Genomic DNA, 23,596 nt, shown 5'->3' with positions numbered 1-23,596 from the left:
CATCAGTGCCCACCAATGCAGCCTATCAGTGCCGCCTTATCAGCGCACTTCAATGAAGGAGAAAAATGACCCGTTTGCAAAATTTTATAACAAACTATTAAAACATGATTTTTTTTTTTTTTTTTTGCATCTTTTTTTGTTTGTTTAGCAAAAAATAAAACTCCGAGCTGTAACTAAATACCACCAAAAGAAAGCTCTATTTGTGGGAAAAAAATGATAAAAATTTCATTTGGGTACAGTGTTGTATGCCCGCGCAATTGTCATTCAAAGTGCATCAGCGCTGAAAGCTGAAAATTGGTCTGGGACTGAGGGGGGTTTAAGTGCCCAGTAAGCAAGTGGTTAAAAGAAACCTTTGAAGAGAAAAACATGTAGGCTGCCATTGTGAACTTTTTGCTACAATAATGACTGTGTCACATGAATGATCATTACTGGATACAGTATACTGTTTCTATGGAGTTGTTCCCTTGCTAGCCGGGCCAGCAAGATGTTACTCCATCACTCGTGAGATTTTGTAGCATTCAGGTCCTTTGAGGGAGCAATTCCTTAGAGTTAAACAGAAGGCTCTCCTGGGTAATTCTGTTGCTGATGACACAATGTGTCAAGATTGACCTAAGAAATATCAACAGTTTAAAAATAGGGTCATCAAAGCTGCAGCTACAAAGATTGCAGGATGGTCAGGTGGCGGACAATTTGGCAGTATGTTAGTTTGATCTCACATACAGATTTTTGAGCATTTATAGCAATTTAGCAACTGTTAGCTTTCCTTAGGGGGGAGAAGTTAAATATATTTACCTTTACATGGCTTTTAGACATGACCCTGGAGGGAGCTTTGAGTAACCCAAATCTTACAGTATAATTGTGCTACAGTATTTCTCGTGAGATTTTGGCTACTGAGCATTCTCCATAAGCTTCTGCTCCACAGGTCGCAAGATGGATATTTCAACCACTAAGTGGAGTGCCAAGTGCCAGACAACTTCCCCTACAGAACCTGCGTTGCTAGCCACCATTGCTTCCTCTCCACAACTGGTTGCTTCTCTTTCTTACTTTTCACTTTTCCATAACCTCAAGGGTTAATCATGATATACTCTTGGATTCATAACCTTAAAGCAGACTTCCACCCAAAAATGGATCTTGCGCTTTAAGGGAAGGTAACCCTCTGACATGACACATTTGGCATGTCATTTTGCTGGGGGGGGACCCTCTTTTTAGAGGATTCCAGCTCCCACTTCCTCCCAGGGCACCGCAGCGCCAGAAATAAGTTTACCTCTACCCCGACCCTCTCGGCAATCATCTGGGACACGTCACAGGTCCCAGATGATTGTCCGGCTAGTCGCAGCATGGCTCACGCATGCACAGTGCATGCCTGGCTGTGAAGCCACAGCCAGGGGCCCACAGTGACAATGCCGGTGCCGCAGAGAGGCTTAGTTTCCCCACATCACTGAACCCTGGGACAGGTAACTGTCTGATTATTAAAAGTCAGCAGCTGCATTACTAGTAGCTGCTGCTTTCAATTTTTTTTTTTTTTTAGTAGGAACTCCGCTTTAAGGGTTAACTATATACTATATATAAACTCTTGGATTCATAACCACAAGGGTCAACACTTTACGGTATAACCTAGAGGGATAATTATGGCAGACACTCTAAATTCCCCATTACTTCAGATACATTATGAATACACTTTGTTAATCCCACACTGGTTTCCAAGTGAAATGGCAAACTTACATCTAACACCTTCCCTTCTCATATAATGCAATATATTGGATTTGGTCATGTTGTGTAACAGGCTGTGCTATTCCCAATATGTGCTGTCCATACCCAATATTAGGAAAGTCTCTCTTTCTAGAGATTATGCTTAATGTACATCTTTGTGGGACCCTGTGACCGGGACCTATTAAAGGGGTTCTTCCCTATATATATATCACCTCACAAAAAGGTAGTAAATCACACACTGGAGAACCTAATAACTTTTTGGTTGTAAAGGCTGAAGGTTTTTGTACCTTCATGAATTCTATGCATGAAGGTAAATAATCTTCTATATATTTCTCCCCCCACAGCTCCCCCAATACTCACCTGAGCCCCCTTTCGATCCAGGAATGCACACAGGAGCCTCTGCTGTTCCAGGACTCCCTCTCCTCATTGGCTATGACAGCAGCGGGAGCCATTGGCTACCACTGCTGTCAATCACAGTCACTAAGCCAATGAGGAGAGAGCGGGGGCGGAGCCACTGCTCTATGTGTTTTATGGACACATAGGATAAGGGCTCAGAAGCAAGCATGCACGAGTGTCCCCACAGCAAGTGGCTTGTTATTGAGGGTACTGGTCAATGAGGAGGAGCACAGAGCGCTGGCGGGGGTCCCAAGAAGAAGAGAATCAGGCTGCACTGTGCAAAACCCTTCCACAGAGCAGGTAAGTATGACATGTTTGTTATTTTATTTTTTAAACACTGACCCTTTAATACCACTTTAAGTAGGCACATGCCTACACTCCCCCAGAAAATATTGCAGGAACTTTTAACTACACATGTAAAGGCAACATATTGATATTGACATGCATAACCTTACTAAGCAGTAACTATTCATACACACAAGCAATATGTGAGCGATTAGAATAAGGAAAAAAATATATTACAATCTATAACTCAAAATATAGTAAGCCGTATCTTTGGGCAAAGGGTTGTCCTTCACCGAAGGTGTCACAGCACCTATATTTGTGATTTTCCCATGTTAGGTATAGTCTAGTTCAGCATAGAGCTGGGGAATAGTCAGCAAAGGTTCCAGCTTGATGAGATACATTGTTACTTGGGTAGAAGGGGCTAGTGCATATTTCTCTACATTGTCTTCCCGGCACTCCAAATCTACCCCTCCAGGTTTGGGGAAATTGGAGTGAAGCTGTGCCGACCTGCTTGAATTGTCGGCAGACTCCTCCACTGTCTATGAAGCAGCGTTCCCCACCACGCTCTATCAGGATAACCAGGGAGATTTTTAACCAGTAAATCCTTATCAGGATCTTTAGGCTCCTCCACCTCAAGCAAGGCTTTGGGGAATTTCTAGGGCAACAGTAGTTAGGGTATTTCACTGTAGCCTCCAGCACAACATAACCATACCATACATCATCTTACATCACTGTCCATGCACTGAGCATACCTCTGATCGCATGCTCTATCTTCCAGTGTATTTTATTGCATGGTGTATCCTGCTGACCACACCAAGTATTTGCAGGTTTAACAGATCGCCCCCTAAGGGCCACTGGGGAAACTACAAGCCATTTGCAGTTTACACTTACGCCATTTGAGTTAGCGACACTTGCAGGCTGGACACCATATAGCGCTTCAGAGGCCACCACACAAAAGGACCACATCTTCTACAGCCAGAGACATGGTCTGGGCCATTCCTTCAGAGCCCGGTGCTGAAAACAGTGGCTCCTGCACACATGGGCGGGAGTGACATAATCACAGTGCGATGCATACTAGCACATTATGGCATTACGTTGCAAGGTACAGAAAAAAAACACCCAGTGGTTTACTACCGCTTTAAAGAGCTACATGTGTTTAGACTCACATAAGCCTAAAATGGTGGAAACGGAATTAGACCATGCTCCTATAAATACATGAAATCAAACTATGTGTCATCAGAAAATGTATGCAATAAATAAGCAATTGTGCAGTAAAACTTAAAAATCGATACTGGAACACATCACACTCACCAGAGATATATGACCATAGGAGTGTGTAGGGGATGTGCCGGATGTGCCTGGGCACACCCTAATCACCTAGTGTTGCCCAGATTCCCCCTGCTGATATTTCTCAAATGCCTCCCAATAGGGCTCCTAAAAAGAGTGAAAAAAAATCATCTAAAAAATAAAATTTTAAAAAATAATACAAAAATAAAAGAATAATAATAACAACTATTGACACTGCCATTGCCCTACTGACACCAACCTCTGCCTTACTGCCATGTCCACTGCTTTACTTAATAGTTGTCTATGTTTTAATACATTTTAAAATGTTTTTTTTTTTACATTTATTAATGAGAATGTGTGTGTATATAGAACTATATATTATATATACACAGTACATAAACACATGCGCATGTTTGAGCTTTGAGGTGCACACCCTAATGCAATAGGCTGCACATCTATGTATATGACCCCTTTTCCCAAAGAAGTTCAAGACTCACTTATGGTATTTCCAACAGGCAATCTCCCATGTGCGGCTGTTAGATTGGCAGTTAACTCTTCCATCTAAGATATCCCTTAGCCCTTGTACACACGGTCGGAGAATCCGTCGGAATGTGTCCTATTGGACCGTGTCGTCGGATAATCCGACTGTGTGTGGTATGCATCGGACTGATTCCATCCGAATATCCGTCGGATCCAATTTTCCAACATGTTGGAAAGATTTCCCGACCAACTGGGCCGGTCGGACCTAATCCGATCATGTGTAGAGAATTTTAATCAAACTAAGTGCCACGCATGCTCACATTCAAATTCCGACACGGAAGCGCTCGTTCAGGTAAAACTACTGCTCGTAAGCGATAAAGCACATTCGTCACGCTGCAATGTTAAAAATTCTTTCATCAAGCGCATTCTCTTGTTCTTTACAATGCTGCAAGAACCAACTTCTTTTGATGCTCATAGTCACACACACTTCTCCCGAACGTATTTCATTACTCTTTTTTAACCATTTCAGCAATACAATTTTAGTTTGCGTCACATCTACACAATTTTAGATTAGGTTTTTTCTTTTTTGGATGTTTTTGATGTTTGCTCATTTCTCCTTATTTATTTTTTTTGTGTGTGTGTAAACTTACAACAACATTATCGTATTTTTTATATTTTCTTTTTCTTTTTTAGTGCTCATGCACACGGACGTTTTAAAAAACTGGCTGCAAAGCTAGTTCAGACGCCTGGAAAAATCGGCGTTTTGCATTGGCGTTTTTGCGCGTTTTTTAGCGTTTTTAAAGAAACACATCTCTTGGCTATAGCACTCAGAAAACAAAGAAAATGCGTTGCGCGTTTTTGCGCATTTGTGCGCGTTTTTGCGCGTTTTTGCGCGTTTTCCCACGATTCGCGTTTTTACAGCTCTAGCTCCGCGTCACGGAACGCACTGGTCCTGGGTTTTTTTTACAGCTTAAAAACGCCTATGCCATTTGCAGATCAAAAAGCCATAGACTAACATGGACAGGCATTTTTAACCACTTTCAGACCGGACCAATTTGCTGGTCAAAGACCAGACCACTTTTTGCGATTCGGCACTGCGTCGCTTTAACTGACAATTGCGCAGTCGTGCGACGTGGCTCCCAAACAAAATTGACGTCCTTTTTTTCCCACAAATAGAGCTTTCTTTTGATGGTATTTGATCACCCCTGCGGTTTTTATTTTTTGCGCTATAAACAAAAATAGAGCGACAATTTTGAAAAAAACGCATTATTTTTTACTTTTTGTTATAATAAATATCCCCCAAAAATATATAAAAAAACATTTTTTCCCTCTGTTTAGGCTGATACGTATTCTTCTACATATTTTTGGTTAAAAAAATCGCAATAAGCGATTATTGATTGGTTTGCGCAAAAGTTATAGTGTTTACAAAATGGGGATAGTTTTATAGCATTTTTATTAATAATTTTTTATTATTTTTTTTTTTACTAGCAATGGCGGCGATCAGCGATTTTTATTGTGACTGCGACATTGTGGGGGACCCATCGGACATTTTTGACACATTTTTGGGACCATTGTCATTTATACAATAATCACTGCTATATAAATGCAGTAATTCCTGTGTAAATGACACTGGCAGTGAAGGGGTTAACCAGTGGGTGGCAGTGTAGGGGTTAAGTGTTCCTAGGGGTGTGTTACTAACTGTGGGGGGGGTTGGGCTTTCATTTAGTGAACACTGATCTCTGCTCCAATCACATGGAGCAGAGATCAACATCACTAGTTGCTAGGCAGAATGGAGAAATGTTGTTTACAACGGCATTTCTTCATTCGGCCGCTCCGTGAGACGATCACGGGGATGCCCGTGGCGATCGAGTCCGCGGGTCCCGCGACCGGACTCATGGAGGTCCCGACCAGCGTGGGAGCGCGCCGCCAGCGGCAGGGCGGCAAATTTAAAGGGGCGTACATGTACGCCCATTTGCCTGCCCGTGCCATTCTGTCGACGTACATCGTCGTGCGCTGGTCGGCAAGTGGTTAAGCTGCAAAAAACGCTCAAAAAAGCGGCTGTAAAAACGTCCGTGTGCATGAGGCCTTAATCTACAGGAGGTTGTTTAGTGTTGTTACCCCTTGTTGTTTAGTTCACTTTGTATTTTTGAAATGTACCTGCCTGCTCACAAATAAACTATACTTTTGGAAGGAAAACACATTACACAAGTATTTCATCAAACAAAAAAAACCTTTATTTTGTTCGCTAGAAACTAAAAATAGGAACGCAGCACTGGAGAAACTTCTTAACTTTGGTGCAGCCTTTGGCCCCCAGGGCAGACATGACAAAATTATAATTTAAAAAATTGGTGGCCTGAGGAGTAGATATCTCAGGGAGAGAAGTCTGGTCCCGAAGTCCTAGAGAGCAGGAAATTCAGATGCCATTTCTGTCCCCAGGATGTGGATCTTCAAGAGGCTGCATCTTCTGGCAGACCAGACTCAACCCAGGCCATCACTCTCTGGTCTTCCTTCGGGACTTCCCACCAGGCATCCTTCCAGGCTGTGGCTGGGCTCCTGTAGCTGGGGCAGGAGGAGGAGGGCGTTGGTGGACCTCCTGGCTGCCACTTGCCACAGCCTCCCCCCGACTGAGGTCATCCTGTGTATGAAAAGGGGACATAGTTTTAGTTTTTTGATCATCAATCACACCATTTTGTGCTCCTGGCATTTGCTAATTGAATGTTAACAAATAGAACAGACTATCATTGTGACACCAGCATTTTTCTTTCCCGTCCCAATCATTTTTGGTCACTACTGTCTCTTGAGATGTAAACCACTTTGAGAAATCACAACTTACTGATCAATAGGAACATCTAGTTAACATCATTAAATGTAACACAAGAAATATGTTCAACAATGCAATACCTGTCTCAAGCTGGGCCCCACCACATGGTGGTGCCTGGAAGGCCCAGGTTGTACATCAGAAGCCTCAGCTGGGTGTGAAGGATGCCTTGGAGGAAGCCTGGAGAGTGGTGGCCTGAGTGGTGGCCTGGGTACCCCTTGGTCTACCAGAAAATGCAGCCTGTCAAAGTGAACCATCCTGGGGTAATAAACAGCATCTGGATCTCCTGCTCTCAAGGACTCCAGGTGCTTCTTTCTCTCCCTGAGATATGTCATCTTCATGGCCACAATTTTGCGATTCAGATAGGCCATGTCTGCCGTGGGAACCATGATCCGCAACAAAGCAAGCAGTTTCTCCAGTGCTGTGTTCCTCTTTGATCCGTCAGTATAAAACTTGTTGTGGAACTGCCACAGGCAGGGCATCTCCATGTACAGTTCTATGAATAGCCCCATAAAGTTTGCATTTGTGAATGGATCCATATTGTCTGCAAGACACAACACAAGACAAACCCTCAAATACTAATAATGCAATTAAAATCCCTCCTAATCTTGTCCCAACATCGGCCTAGATAGAAGCAGTCTAGTCTAGTGAAGCACCAAGTTAAAAATGTTACCTTCGTTTCCACGTTCGTCGCGTCCGTGCCTCATACTCTCCTCCCAGATCATACGGACGATACACACGTGTTGTGTTTTATATACAGTGCGCATGCGTGAAACTCCGCCCGCCCCTGACGTTCTTTCCAGACTATTCCCCGCCCCTTCGCTTCCCGCGCAGTGGGGAGAGCACATGGCGGAGAGAACGCAGGTGCACACTTATAGTTCCACTAACGAGGAGGAGGGTGAGGAAAGCCCGGAGCCTGAAACGTCCCGATCCGGGAAGACAAGATTTAAGGCCTCAAATATGTCTTTTGGAGAGATGTTGGAGATGGTCGACATATTGAACAGGACCAACTATGATGGGAAGTATGGACCTTACCCAAACCCAAATATCAGAAAGGCCAAGATCATGAATAAAGTTGTGAAGAGTCTTCTGAAGAATTTTGGGGTGCACCGATCCAAGGATCAACTGAGAAAACGCTGGTCAGACCTGAAACTGAGGGAGCACGAGCAGTGCCTAAGGATCAATCGTGTTCTTAAAAAAGTAAGTAGTTGTCGTGTGTTCATATGATTATTCTTGCTTGCATACATGCTCCATGTGCTTTGATTTCATGCTGTGCATTTTAAAATGGCCACTTTCAAGGTCATGGTTTCGTTCGTTCGTATGAAACATCGTTCTGCAGGGAAGTATTCCAGCTTAACAAAGTGTCCCCAATAATGTTCTCACCTTGTAACTCAGCCCAAAAACACAATTGTACAACACTTCCAAGCAATGTTTCATATTCCTATTTCTGCCCTCTGTGTGCTAATTAACCTTTGTTTACATTCTCATAGGGGAGAGAAGACTCTGTAAGTATGAGCTCACCAGGGACCACACCCCTCCCAAAGAAGGGCAACTTCCAAAAGCAGAAACAGAGGAGCAGGAGGAGGAGGAGGAAGGAGAGATTGTGGAGGTTGGACAAATTGTCACCACAACAGGTGAGTGTCGGAGAACACAGCTTCCAGTAAACTCATCAATGTATATCATCATATTTGGATTACATGGTGTGTTTGTTTGCTTTGTTTTGTAGGTGATGTGGAAGAAGATTCCCGTTTTACCAGTGAAAGTGCCCAGATCTTGATCAGTGAGATAATGGGGTGCAATCGGGATTTGGAAATTGTACAACAAAACATCAATGATGTTAAAAATAAAATGAAGAACATCATTGATGTTTTGGGGAGAGTGTGAAAACCAAAAAACTAGATAGGGTTTTATTTTTGCTTTTTAACAAAAAAAATTTGTATTTTGCAAAATTAAAAATTTGGAAGATGCACAGAGTGTGTAAACATGCGCTATCTCCCATCATGGGGGATCAATGTACATGTTTTGTGGAAAGTGTCTGAGATGAAGGGGTTGCAGCCCCAAAGCATGTACATTGATCCCCCATGATGGGAGATAGCACATGTTGACACACTGTGTGCATCATCCAAATGTGTTTTTTTCAGGGGTGACTCCCCATGTGATGAAGGCACTATCAGCCCAGTTTGTACATACTCATGTCTGATATTGTCTTCACTTTTCAAAGTTGAACTTTGTAAGTTCCTGTGTTCTGTATTTTACGGTTTGATACATGCCTGTTTGCACAAAAACAACAAGGAAAAAAAAAATCTGATTAAACTCTGTTTTGGATACACAAAATCTCTTGGTTTGTTGTAAAAACCTTTAATAAACGCACATGTGAATGTGCTTATATTAAAAAGTTGAATTCTCAACAATGTGTGGCTTCCTTTTTCATTGGGCATAAAATTTATTTGTAGTCAAATTTGAATTTGTGCTGAGAAGGAGTGTGATTTACTAAAGGCAACTCCACTTTGCACTCCAAGTGCAGTTTCAGGTGTACTTTTGCAGTGCACTTGTAGTGCATATTGGATGTGCCTTTAGTAAAAAGCACCCACAGTGATGTGTAAATTTGGACAATCATGCCATTTTCCTACCATGGTGCTGAAAACAGGGCCGTCTTTAAGGCAGGGCAAAAGGGGCAGCTGCCCTGGGCCCTGTCATTGTTGTGGGGCCCAAAGCAGCTGCCTCCTACTTGCCAACTATCCCAGTGTAAATTCCCTTGTCCCTTGAAGTTTTAGTCCTGTGCTGTGTCCCAATATCTCAGTGTGAAGTGATGGTACTAATGCTGCCCAGCTCTGCCCTATTGTTGTGTACAGATAACTTACCTGCAGACCCTGTGTTTACATGTAAATAACCGGCATTCATATGTAAATAGTGGTGGCATTACTAAGTAAATAGATGCGGCCGGCAGCATTGATATGTAAATAAAGGTGGTATTTATATGTATATCATGCTCCCCTGCAGTGAGGAGATGATGTGCTGTAACCTCCAGCAACCAATCAGTGAGCAGTATTACTTTACAGTAATCTCTAGTAACCAATTAACAAGCAGAAATCATTTGCTGTAACCTCTAGCAACTAATCAGTGAGCCGTAATGTGCGCTGTAACTTCTAGCAACCAGTCATTATGCAGTAATGATATGCTGTAACCACTGGTAACCAATCGCAATTGCTGCCTGATCTGATACAGTAAACTGATTTTAAGTCTAGCTGCTATTTATTGTATGTCTCAGAGCAGGTGGAGAGCAAAACTGCATGGGGGGGGGCCCAAGAAAATTTTTGCCCAGGGTCCAATCAGTATTAAAGACGGCCCTGGCTGAAAATGAGCATGATTTTGATCAGTAATGCACTACATACATTCGTTAACAAAAAGAAGGTGTGTGTGTAGCAGACCCACAACATAATAAGATTATCTGAAGAAGAGAATGTCCCCTCATCTCGCTCTGAACTTGGGTTTGCACTGTTGGTAAAAAGGCACAACTTTAATAAAAATGGCAAAGTGGGAGGCCACAGTCTGCCATTCCTGTGGCGTTGAAGGACACTGTGTAGTGAAACAAGAACAAAAACTAGTAATTTGACAAATCAACATTGCATGCAGATTAGACACCCACATTTTTTGACAAAATTAGTATAACATTTTTTTAACTGAGTATTTAAAGCCTAAAGTATAAGGTCCCCTTATGAGAGTCATCACCCCCCATCCCCCCCATCTGATGGGCCCTTGCTAAAAAATGAGAGGGGATGTTTAGGACAGGTAACGCTCTCCACTTGATTGAGAGCTGAATGCCTAAATAATGTGTGATACTTTGGGAAGCCCCTCCTTAGTTACACTATTGGCAGCCCACCGGACAGGTAAGAAGTGTCATAATAACTAAATGGAAGCACATTTTGACATTCTGCTATTACATAGCAAGAAAATGTATGTGTTAAAAAAATTAAAATAGCATTTGAAAGTATTGAGGCCCTTACACTACATGCTTTGGTGAATTCGTCCATAAATGTGATCATGAAAAAGGTAGGTATAGTATGTATTGGGTTGGATCAAGCCATCAGATAGAGGATTGCTATCAGCTGAGCTAGCAGTTGGGGAGAGGGGGGTTACTAATGAGTTTGGCACAACTCCAAAAATAAAAAAAAGGTCACTTTTCATGAATTGAAGCACACACATCACATTTGAAGAGATTTTAGGGGGTGTTTAGGGGAAAGCAATACTATGGAGCTGCCAAAAGACATTGTTAAGTGATTAGACTATAGTTTTATGGGCCAAGAAGAGCATGGTGGGGAAGTTAGTGAGGCAAATATGCATAAGGACAAAGGGGCAGAGTATATGAATTAGAGCATATTGCAATGATGGTAATTAGGGAATGAGGAAAGAAGTGCAAGACATTAGCAATCATGAAATACATAGAATGTGATGTTTAAGGATAAAACTTAGCATAATATAGTCCTTCTGCAGCAGCTGAATGATGGCAGAACAGGTCTCTGGAATAATGATCCCCAGAGCCTGGGGGGAGATGCCTGTGGAGAACTTGAGGTCCTGAAGACTTCTCCCTGTCGCCAAGTAGCGCAACGTGGCAATGAGCCTCTGCTCCGGAGTGATGGCTTGCCACATGCAGGTATCCTGTCTGGTGATATAAGGGGTCAGCAAAGCCAGCAGACAGTGAAAAATGGGGTCCGTCATCCTGAGAAAAATCCAGAAATGATCGGGATTATTCTTGCGGATTTCACGGAGAAAAGGCATGTGGGAGAACTGGTGACGCTGGCGCAACCAATTCTTGGTCCACAAACGCCTCCCCTCCCTGTTCATGGACCGGGCTTGTGTCAAAGTCAAAGTAAGAACCCCAACACGAAGCCCCTGCACAGCACAAACTGTACGTCGAGTACGTAGACGAAACATATTTTGAAAACGGTCGGCTGGTCAGAACGGACACCAGAAAGCACCGATAAACAGTAAGGCCTGAAAGGACGACCTGAATAGCAGACAATAAAAAATGCCTTTCAAAGCGTACTATACCAAGGTATAGTCCACAATGAGAAGCAAATACTTAATGACTGCACGCACTGATTATCAGATACACAAAGACAAGCACAAACTGAAGAGCGGTAGCGATCTGAATCACTAATCTGAAAAGCGCGAATCGTCTTTCACCAAACTTCTACTAAAACACGTGATAGACACGAGATCAGCAGAAGGAGCCCAAAGGGTGCCGGACGTGGTGCTGAACTTCCTTTTTCTAGTCCCACCATACACGGCTTACGTCACCGCGTTCTTGGCAACCGCTAAATCAGAAAACTTGGTCCGACCGTGTGTATGCAACAGTTTCGAACACAATCCGACGGACAAAATCCAACGGATTTGGTTGGCAGAATCTCCGACCGTGTGTACAGGGGCTTACACATGAATGATTGGACACCATCACCAGGAGCACTATTAATTAAATGGTGTTGTCCAGTCATCCATGTGTACAGGGTATCATAGCGCAATGGTCATCAACCCTGTCCTCAGAGCCCACTAACAGGCCAGGCTTACAAGATAACTGAAATACATCACAGGTGATATCATTTGCTGCTCAGTGATTGCAGTATTATAGTCTGCATCTCCCCAAGGTAATACATAAAACCTGGCCTGTTAGTGGGCCCTGAGGACATGGTTGATGACCACTGTCAGGCTCCATGCACACTGGAGCTCATAAACTGCAGTTTATTGGAGTTTGGGCGTTTTTTGTAAAAGCCCATAAACTCCACTCTATGTTAGCCTATGTGTCCATGCACACATGGACGTTTTTCAGCTTTAATAAACAGTGGAGTTTATGGGCTTTTTTCTGAACGCCAGAAATTCGCGTTCAAAGTGCCGTTTTTCAGCGCCAAAAAACGACAAACGCCGATAAACGCTCATAAACGCTTGTAAACGCTCATAAACGCTCGTTCATTAGTGTTCGGGAATTCTATTTTTCAATGCATTGTGGGATTTTTGGAGTGTCCTCTGTGTATTTTTATAAAAAACGCCCATTAACGCTAACGCTGTAAAACGCTCATAAACGCTAGTATAAAACGCTGTTAAAAGCAGGTTTTTAAACCAGCGTTTTGTGCCAGCAATCTGGCGTCCAGAAATCGCTTTTTTGAGCTTCAGTGTGCATGGAGCTTCATTGCGGGTAGAGGAGTAAACCGAATAGGAATCTCACAGCCACACTTGGGAGATTGCCCTTTGGGGATACCATAAGTGATTTTTGACCTTCTTTGAGAAAAGGGGTCATGTATCTCTGGTGAGTGTATTGTGTTTTTGCTGTGTTGAGAGGAAGAGCACTACTTTCTTTGGTGTTGTCTTATCACTTTTGGATTTACTGATTTGTACTTGACACTGTACTTGCAAGATAACTGATATTGTGGTAAGTTTACACACACAAAACACCCCAAAAAAAGGAGATTTTTAGGGAATCCAAAAAAAAACACATCCAAAAAAGAATAAACAAAATCTAAAATTGTGTAGATGTGACGCAAACTATAATTGTATTGCTGAAATGGTTAAAAAAGAGTAATGAAATACGTTCGGGAGAAGTGTGTGTGACTATGAGCATCAAAAGAAGTTCGTTCTTGCAGCATTGTAAAGAACAAGAGAATGCGCTTCATGAAAGAATTTTTAACATTGCAGCGTGGCGAATGTGCTATATCGCTTACGAGCAGTAGTTTTACCTGAATGAGCGCTTCCGTGTCGGAATTTGAATGTGAGCATGCGTGGCACCTTGTCCGTCGGAGTAGGCTACACATGATCATGAGGAGTATGTCCGATCGGTCCAGTTTGTCGGAAAATATTTCCAGCAAGTTGGAAAATTTGGTCCGACGGATGTTCCGACGGAAACAGTCCGATGCATACCACACACAGTTGGATTATCCAACCACACGGTCCGATAGGACACATTCCGACGGATTCTCCGACCGTGTGTACAAGGGCTAAGACTAACCTACCTAGCCCTGTAAAACAAAAATTGCTATACATACCTTTTCAGAAGCCAGTCCGGTCCCACGCTGAGCTGTCAGCGCCAACTTCTCTGTGTAGGCGTGTGCAGAAGAGGCAGCCGATAATGACAAGCCCCATAGTAACTCTATAGGTGATGTCACTTCCCAGGCATTTCCCAGCCGCTAACGGTTCTCTCCTGCACACAGCATCTGCCACTGGAGACCCTACTGGAGTGGCTTCAGAGAAGGTATGCATAGTGGTTTTTGCTTTACATGGCAAGATAGGTTAGCCTTAGATTGTGGCTGGAAGTAGATTTAGAGATTTTAGTTTTAGGCTGGATGTAGGGCCAGCTAGAGAAAGCAAAGTTTTGGAAAGAATCTCCAAACATTTGTTTATGGCATTCCTAAAAACATCTTGGAGCATATATTGTATAGTAATGGATACATTGAAGGATAAGGGACTTCTGGGACTAATGGGTACACCAGAAAGATCTTGGTAGTCTAATGCCGCGTACACGTGAGCGGAATGTTTTCATTGTATATTCCAATCGTGTGTGTGCCTCATTGGACTTTTTTTTCGAAAATTCTGACGGACCTAGAAATTGAACATAAAAAATAAAAAAGAGCAGCGCCAATAGTGCTAAATAAATAATGGAAAAGTAAATGACATAAATAAAAATAAATAACCATACATATAGTGTTCACAAAGAAAGTATCACCAATCTCTAAAAGATGGGGACCTTATATCTAATAAGATAAACATAACTAAAAATTAATATAAATAAAGTCCATTAAGATGATCCGAAAATCCAGGCGTTCAACATATCACCACCGTGATCACACACAATCCTTGAAAAATCTTGTGCCGTCACCAGATAAGGCCGCGTACACACGCGCGGACTGTTTGCCCAACCTTGTTCGTCAAACAGTTTCGGCAAACAGTCCGCTCAAAATTTGCATGAGCGGACTTGCCCACACACGAGCGGACTGTTTCAGCGAACTGTTTGCCAAACAGTCCGCTCAACTTTTGAAATGAACGGACTCGCCCACGTAAGGCGGAGGCAAATCCGCCCATTTCGAGCGCGTGTACAGGTAGGCGGGGCCCGCGAAGGAGACGTCGCGGGCTCCGCCGCCTGGAATGGGCTTAAAGGGGAACCCCAACGCCGAAAAAAATCGGCGTGGGGGTTCCCCCAAAGTCCACACCAGACCCTTGTCCGAGCACGCTACCCGGCCGGCCAGGAAAGGGGGGCGAGCGAGCGCGCCCCCCCTCCTGAGCCGTACCAGGCCGCGTGCCCTCAACATGGGGGGTGCCTTGGGGAAGGGGGGGCCGCGCGGCCCCCCCACCCCAAAGCACCTTGTCCCCATGTTGATGAGGACAAGGGCCTCTTCCCGACAACCCTGGCCGTTGGTTGTCGGGGTCTGCGGGCGGGGGGCTTATCGGAATCCGGGAGCCCCCTTTAAGAAGGGGGCCCCCGGATACCGGCCCCCCACCCTATGTGAATGAGTATGGGGTACAATGTACCCCTACCCATTCACCTGTGAAATAAAGTACAAAAAAAAACACAACACAGGGAAAAAATATTTTATTGCACAGCTCCGGGGGTCTTCCGTCTTCGGGGGTCTTCTCGCCGGACTCCTCCGCTATCTGTGTGTAGCTCTTTTACTAGCGGAGGAGTCCGGCTTTCTTCCTCCCCGCCGCCGGCCTCTTCTCCCGACTTCGGGGGTCTTGTCCCCCTCTTCGGTTCTTCTGCCGGGCCACCGCGCCTTCTTGTAGCTCTTTTACAGGCGGTGGCCCGGTCTTCTGTCGCCGCTGTCGCTGTCGCCGCCTTCCGTTCTTCTTCTTCTTCTTCTTCTTCTTCTTCTCCAGGAGATGTTGACACGTCGCTCTCTCCGGCCGGAATGCCAGAGCCGTGCTGTGCGGTCACTTATATAGTGACAATGGGGCGGTGTCACATGGTATATGTCACATGGGTTGGTCACATGGGTTGATGTCACATGGGGACTATGACATCGTAAGGGGGCGGGGTCACCATGTGACCAACCCATGTGTCATATACCATGTGACACCGCCCCATTGTCACTATATAAGTGGCAGCGGAGCGTGTCCCTGGCATTCCGGCCGGAGAGCTCGTCGAGTCAACATCTCCAGGAGAAGAAGAAGAAGAAGAAGAAGAAGAACGGAAGGCGGCGGCGGCGGCGACGACAGCGGCGACAGAAGACCGGGCCACCGCCTGTAAAAGAGCTACAAGAAGGCGCGGTGGCCCGGCAGAAGAACCGAAGAGGGGGACAAGACCCCCGAAGTCGGGAGAAGAGGCCGGCGGCGGGGAGGAAGAAAGCCGGACTCCTCCGCTAGTAAAAGAGCTACACACAGATAGCGGAGGAGTCCGGCGAGAAGACCCCCGAAGACGGAAGACCCCCGGAGCTGTGCAATAAAATATTTTTTCCCTGTGTTGTGTTTTTTTTTGTACTTTATTTCACAGGTGAATGGGTAGGGGTACATTGTACCCCATACTCATTCACATAGGGTGGGGGGCCGGTATCCGGGGGCCCCCTTCTTAAAGGGGGCTCCCGGATTCCGATAAGCCCCCTGCCCGCAGACCCCGACAACCAATGGCCAGGGTTGTCGGGAAGAGGCCCTTGTCCTCATCAACATGGGGACAAGGTGCTTTGGGGTGGGGGGGCCGCGCGGCCCCCCCTTCCCCAAGGCACCCCCCATGTTGAGGGCACGCGGCCTGGTACGGCTCAGGAGGGGGGGCGCGCTCGCTCGCCCCCCTTTCCTGGCCGGCCGGGTAGCGTGCTCGGACAAGGGTCTGGTGTGGACTTTGGGGGAACCCCCACGCCGATTTTTTTCGGCGTTGGGGTTCCCCTTTAAGCCCATTCCAGGCGGCGGAGCCCGCGACGTCTCCTTCGCGGGCCCCGCCTACCTGTACACGCGCTCGAAATGGGCGGACTTTCCGAGCGGGAACAGTCCGCTCATTTCGAAAGTACAGCGGACAGGCCCACACACGGGCGGACTGTTCGCTCAAACACAGTTTCAGCGGACAGTTTTTCGGAATTTCCGAAAGACTTTGTCCGTCCAACTGTCCGCTGAAACTGTCCGCTGAAAGCCCACACACGAGCGGACTGTCCGCCCAAACACTGTTCAGCGGACAAGGTTGGGCGAACAGTCCGCCCGTGTGTACGCGGCCTTAGTGATGCGCTTACCAGATGAATGGATAATTAAAGCCTTGGAGATATTTAAATCGAAGTAGAAAGACTAGAGCTCCAATCAAGCCTCCTGTATCCAAATACCCTCAATATGGGGAGATAGCCAAATCCCAATCTCTGGAGCTAAGTAGGAGAAACTTAGCACAAGATTTTTCAAGAATTGTGTGTGATCACGGTGGTGATATGTTGAACGCCTGGATTTTCGGATCATCTTAATGGACTTTATTTATATTAATTTTTAGTTATGTTTATCTTATTAGATATAAGGTCCCCATCTTTTAGAGATTGGTGATACTTTCTTTGTGAACACTATATGTATGGTCATTTATTTTTATTTATGTCATTTATTTTTCCATTATTTATTTAGCACTATTGGCGCTGCTCTTTTTTATTTTTTATTTGCATTTGAGTGTCTGTATCTCACTTTGAGCCGCTGCCTATTATTTATTTATTTTAGTATTATTGTTTATTTTAATCATCCTGCATCCAAGCGCAGTTTACACATTTTTTCCATTTTTAGAAATTGAACATGTTCTAAATATTTCCGACGGAACCAATTCCTATCTGGAAAACCGCTTGTCTGTATGCTGTTCTGACAGACCAAAAACGACACATGCTCTGAAGCAAGTACGAGGTGGAAGCTATTGGCTACTGGCTATTGAACTTCCTTTTTCTAGTCCTGTCGTATGTGCTGTACATCACAGCGTTCTTGACGATCGGACTTTGGTGTGATCATGTGTACGCAAGACAATTTCAGCGGAATTCTGTCGGAACTCTTCAGAAAACCGGTCATGTGTACATGGCATTAGGGCCTCTAAGGGATCCTGAAAAGGTAGCAGCACTGTAGAAGCGGAAGGATGATCCTCCAGTTTCAAAGTAGAGGTAAGAGCCAAAATAGTCTTTCTAAGTCTCCCATTAATGGCAGTAGCCTGCGACTCCTCAATGGCAATATCGTTAGTCAAAGATTTTTGAGATTCAGCATCAGACAGAACCTTTGTTAGGGCTCAACATAACAATTCTGCAGAGGAAGGTGGTATGTGGTCAGAATTAGAAATTAAGTTTGCAATTTTGCCTCTGCATGGCAGGAAGAACAGCATGAACAAATTTCACTAGCACTTATTCCCTATGAGTTAACCCTTCCCATTGTAACCGCTGGAAATAATAGGGATAACAATAATGGCATATTGTTTCTATTAAAGTTATAGCTCCCGGTGCTCAACCTACATGGCTACTCAGAAATTGAGAGCAAAAAGGGGTGGGACTTTGAGTGAAGCACAGGGTTGAATAGAATACAATGGATATTAAGAGATTAAATAATCTGTAAAAACATGATTACATACATTTATTCCATGTACATAGAAACGCATACATTTTACAGTGTTGATTTCTACAACAGAGGTAAGTTGTAATAACATGGTTATAAATGAATACCATAATAAAATACAGAGTCCACCAATGGTCATACTGCGGTACACATATAATACAAGGTAACGGCTGCATGGCCTATGACCTTCCTGATCCTGTCATAAGATATAATGGTGTAGGTGAATGGCATATAGTATTGATATGGAAATGCTGGGATACACGGCATCTGGTAGCTCAACGCGTTTCACGGCTTGGTGCTGCTCATCAGGAGAAAGCACATGATTTATATGAAAGTAGGGAATGATATTGAATTAAAAAACTCAATAAAGGGGAGGGGGGTTGGGGAAACCTACCTATAAATCACTGACAAGTGAGTATGCAGTCGTAGACATGGTGTCAAAGATCACTGACTAGCCCTGCAATTGTCCAGTTAAACGGGGTCCAGGTATGGCCTGCAAAGCTATTGATATGCCAATCTGGATAGCTGTGCATAAAGACCAGCTCAAGCAGTGTGTAGTACAATCTTGAATGAAGAATTAATGATATTAATCTTTTTTTTTTTTTATCCATATTTTTTATTTCCTCCAACCTAGGTTATTTAAAAACATGAACGTTGGATTGAGTCCCATCAGGTAAGCCCACCTATCAGATTTGCACTACAAATGCAGGCCCCACTGATAGTTTAGTGGGTATAAAGTGAATGATTTATGTTAATGTGGAAAGCTGGTGAAATGGAATAAACTTGTTTTCCCAAATATCAACCAGTAAAATTACCAGTTATATTTTATAAATAAAGGTGTGCTTGACAAAAACAAAAAAAAGAGAAAGTCCAGAACATTCAGGGTATGTTACATAATACAGCATGCCAGGTCACAGACATCTGAACATAGATAAACTTAGATGACTTTATTGAGCTCATCGTACAAGACCAAGACAAAAGCACCACCCATTCCTCTGAGCACATTGGACCAGGCACCCTTGAAGAAAACCCTGCCACCTTCATCTCTTGCTATATTCTTCCAGCAGTCAATTGTGCCACTGTACATGATCTCAGCTCCTTTTCTTCCAGACTGCATCATCATACGATGACGGACTGTGTCAAATGGGAAAGAGGCAAAGCTCGCCACTGCTGTTACTGTCTGAGCAATCATCCAACTGATAAATATGTGTGTGTTCTTGGGATCTGGAAGCATGCCTTTAGCTGTGTTGTAGATTCCATAATAAGCAGCTCTGTAAATGATGATTCCCTGGACAGAAGCATTGAAACCTTGGTAGAGACCTTTAAGCCCATCGGATTTGAAAATCTTGGCAAGGCAATCACCAAGACCCTTTAATTCTCTGCCAGCGCCAGACTTTCCAACATCAGCAGCTAGACGGGTTCGAGTAAAGTCAAGTGGGTAGATGAAGCACAAGGAGGTGGCTCCAGCAGCTCCACCAGATGCCAGGTTTCCAGCAAAGTAACGCCAGAACTGGGTCCTCTTGTCAACATTATCAAGGAAGATCTTCTTGTACTTGTTTTGAAGGCAAAGTTGAGGGCCTGGGTTGAGAAATACCTGATCACATTGGCGAGGTTACCACGCCAAAAAGACACGAAACCTTGTTCTTTGGGGATACGGACAACACAGTCCATGATTCCTTTGTATTGCTTGTCGGCTGTGATTTGTTTGCTTGTATGTTGGACTTGAAGCAAAAGCTTGACTCATTCAATGGGCGCTACAGCGGTCTTGGAGATAGCAGCGGCCACACTGCCGGCCAAGAAGTCCTTGGAGAAGGAGATCGCTGGGTCGGTCATGATGTCGGCCGGTGTTCTAGAAGAGTGGCTCTTACTGCAGCACTGAGCTTCCGAGGGCTGGTAATGATATTAATCTTGAATGCAGTAACAATGGCTACAAAAAATCCCTAAGCTTTTTCAGAAGAGAAAAGTCTTCCCTCCTAGAACAATAGCAGGAAACTGAGGCATGCTGGAAGTAGGAAGGATTGTACTGGGCTGGTCAATGCTTTTTTTGTTTGTTTCTAGTGTCTACATCATCCTGTAGGTAGAAATATAACATTAGTCTCTGAATCATGTGTCCAGTAATGAACAAGAAAGAATTTGTTTTGAATATAGTGGAGAAGTTTTAATGTACCTGACAGGTGTGTATTGCTGCTTGTCTATCCATTGGGGAGATTCATCTATTCCAAATCCAAAATGTTATGGTTTTCACTGGAACAGAAATGTAAAAGAAATCCCCCCAATGGGGTACAGTCTTAAAAAAAAAAAAAAAAAAATCACCAAGGTTTACATTATTCCATACTCTATCCAAAATGAACCAAAAAAAGTTTTGTCTCTAGATATACTTTGAACAAATTTAGCTAAAACTTGGTCTAAGTAGGGCCATACGACACTATCAAAGGCCTTATGTATGTCCAAACCTAGGATAAGTACTTTTCGGGAAAAAAGATCTGCGTCTTGAATGATGTTAGCTGCCAATCTAATATTATCTGTAATTTGTCTATTGGGAATGAAACCTGTTTGCTCGGGACCTATCAAAGAAGTAATTATGAGGGCTAGTCTGTTTGCTAGGATTATTAAGCACCAAAATTGTTCTAAAGTTCTGGGGGAGGGCGTGATCTTTATTCGGTTTAGGGATTAGTGTCATGTTAGCGAAAAGCATATCTGCCGGGAGTGTGTGGCCTTGAAGGGTATGATTAATTGCTTTGTTTAATTTTGGGGCCAATAAATGTGCAATTTTTTTATAATATAAGGAGGTGAATCCGTCAGGGCCTGGGGCAGTGGAAGTTTTAAGGGATTTAATGATGAGAGAAATGGAGAAATGTCCTGTTCCATACAAGGGGCATTCAAAGTGTTTAACTGTTCGTCTGTGAATTTTGAGAGCTGTAAAGAGTCGAGCCACTGGGAAAGTCCCTCAGCAGGGGGGGGGGGGGGGCCTTAGGAGGGGATAGTAAAGTCTGGTAGAAGGATGTAAAAATCTGTAAAACCTCTTTGGGGTGAGTGACTAGATGGCGAGAGCTATTCCTAAGTTTATATACATGGGTGGGTTGAAGAGATTGGTGTAGTTTTCGTAAAAAATTTCTTGATGCAGAGTTGCTATGCAATAAAAACTTTGCTTTGGACCATCGTAGTGATTTTTCTGTGATATCAGAAAGGATGGTATCTAATTCTGTTCTTTTTTGCACATTTTGGGATAAGATAATAGGAGATTGGGATTGAGCATGTACATGGTACAGTTTATTTAAATCTTGGGTAAAGGATCTAATAGTAGCAAGTTTTTGTCTTTTTTTGCAAACTGCTGTTTCAATTAGATAACCACGTAAAACAGCTTTGTGGGCTATCCATAAGGTTTAGGGAGAAATGTCATCAGTGTCGTTAATTCTAAAATATTCCTCGATCTGTTTGGATATTTGTGCGATGGTCATGGGATCAGATAACAAAAAATTGTTTAATCTCCAAGAGGCTACTGAGGGGGATAAACCTATATGGGCTGTATGGAAGGAGACCACGTGGTGGTCCGATCAAGGGCATATGCAGATGGTTGGTTTAGGTGAGTTAGCTACCAGGACAGGTGAGGAGAGGATATAATCCAGCCTCGCGTAACTCCCGTGGGGACTAGAATAATGTGCATATTCCCAAGTCCCTATATTTAATGCCCGCCAGGTGTCTAAAAGATGAAGGGTATCTAGGGCCCTTGTGAGGGATTTAGGAAAAGCGTTGGTGTAATGGCTAGTTCTGCTCCTATCTAGAAATGGATGTGCCACTAGGTTAACATCACCGCCTACTATGAGATGGGGGGAAACATATCGTTCAAGAAAACCTAAAAAGCACTTTGGGCAGAGTTCAGTGCATACAGGTTAGCTATAGTGATTGGCTTACCTTTAATATTCCCCTGGATAATCAAGAACCTACTATTAGGGTCTTTATAAATGTGAGATACCTCCAATGAAACATTATTCCTAATAAACACAGCTACTCCTCTGGCCTTGGACTCAAATGTTGTAAAGGAGTGAAGCTTATAGGATTTATCGAAGATGCTTGGGTGAGAAGAAGATGAAAAATGGGTCTCGTGTAATAAAATTATGTCCGCACCCATATATTTATGAAATCTATAGGCTTTTCTTCTCTTCTGTGGGGAGTTAAAACCCCTCACATGAGAGACTATGTGAACGCCCATTGCGGTCAGTAACCTGTGGCAGGTTTAAGGTGCGATAAGTGATAGTGCATTTGGGGAAGAGTCCAAAGCCAGGGGATAACATAACGGACAATGCAGACAAGACATATATACCTCTAATATTAGGACTGAGTGACATGGCAGAAACAAACATCAAAACAAAATAAAATGAAACTTTACAAACTTCTTGGTCTGGAGGTATATTCCATCCAGACCAACTTAATTATATTTGGTGGACTGAAAGTTCAAAATTCCACAAGCTTCCTAATAGAGCCCACTATCCGGAGGAAAAGTTAAATGGGGGAGGAAGAACTCGTCCAAGTCCTCTCCCAAGATCCTAGTTAGGATAGTTGAGTGGGAATAAAGGAGTGGAGCAAATAAGGGGGGGGGGGGGTTACCACGAGCAGGCAAACAGTGTTCTTCCAGGGATTCGGAGACAGAACATTAATATGCTAGGACATGCCGGTATAGGAAGGGGAAAAACAAAAAATAAAATAAAAGAGGAGGGGACAGGGTGCTTTCTATTCTGACTTCACATTTTTCCTCCTTCCCTCCTTCCCCTCCCCCCTCCTCTGGGGGGGTAACGTTCGGTCGAGTCATGCGGGCTGTGAGATGTATCTTATAAGGATGATTCAAGTTCTGTCAAGTTCTGTCTCTCAAGATAGATAAAAGTTCACAAGCTGCAGCTTTGTTAACTTCAGATCTCTGGTTGTAAAGACAGTCTGTGGGATCTGCAGTCTCTCTGCGGCGATGGAGTAGCCCAGATCGGGGATGGCTGTGGGGTAGAAGGGAGTCTCGCGACTTGTTGTGGCTCCAGGAAGGACATCTTTGCCTTCTTTGATGGTAGTTGCGATATAAGTAGAGCCGATGTGGGGTATAATCAATTTGAACGG

The 23,596-nt window shown here is 43.9% G+C and overlaps 1 long non-coding RNA gene and 1 pseudogene across 1 annotated transcript in view; one reads left to right on the top strand and one right to left on the bottom strand.

Annotated features, from left to right (window-relative positions):
* Positions 1-23,596, top strand: part of LOC143935626 (uncharacterized) — a 769,099-nt gene that overhangs the window by 360,517 nt on the left and 384,986 nt on the right. The window lies entirely within an intron of this gene.
* On the bottom strand, positions 19,187-20,329 carry LOC143934903 (ADP/ATP translocase 2 pseudogene; annotated as a pseudogene).

The sequence above is a fragment of the Lithobates pipiens genome, unplaced genomic scaffold (genome assembly GCF_037356315.1).
Source record: "Lithobates pipiens isolate NorthernLeopardFrog02 unplaced genomic scaffold, aLitPip1_a1.2 Scaffold_28, whole genome shotgun sequence".
In the NCBI taxonomy this organism is placed as follows: Eukaryota; Metazoa; Chordata; class Amphibia; order Anura; family Ranidae; genus Lithobates; species Lithobates pipiens.
The sequence above is the reverse complement of the archived record's forward strand: the minus strand, read 5'-3'. Positions and strand labels throughout refer to the sequence as shown.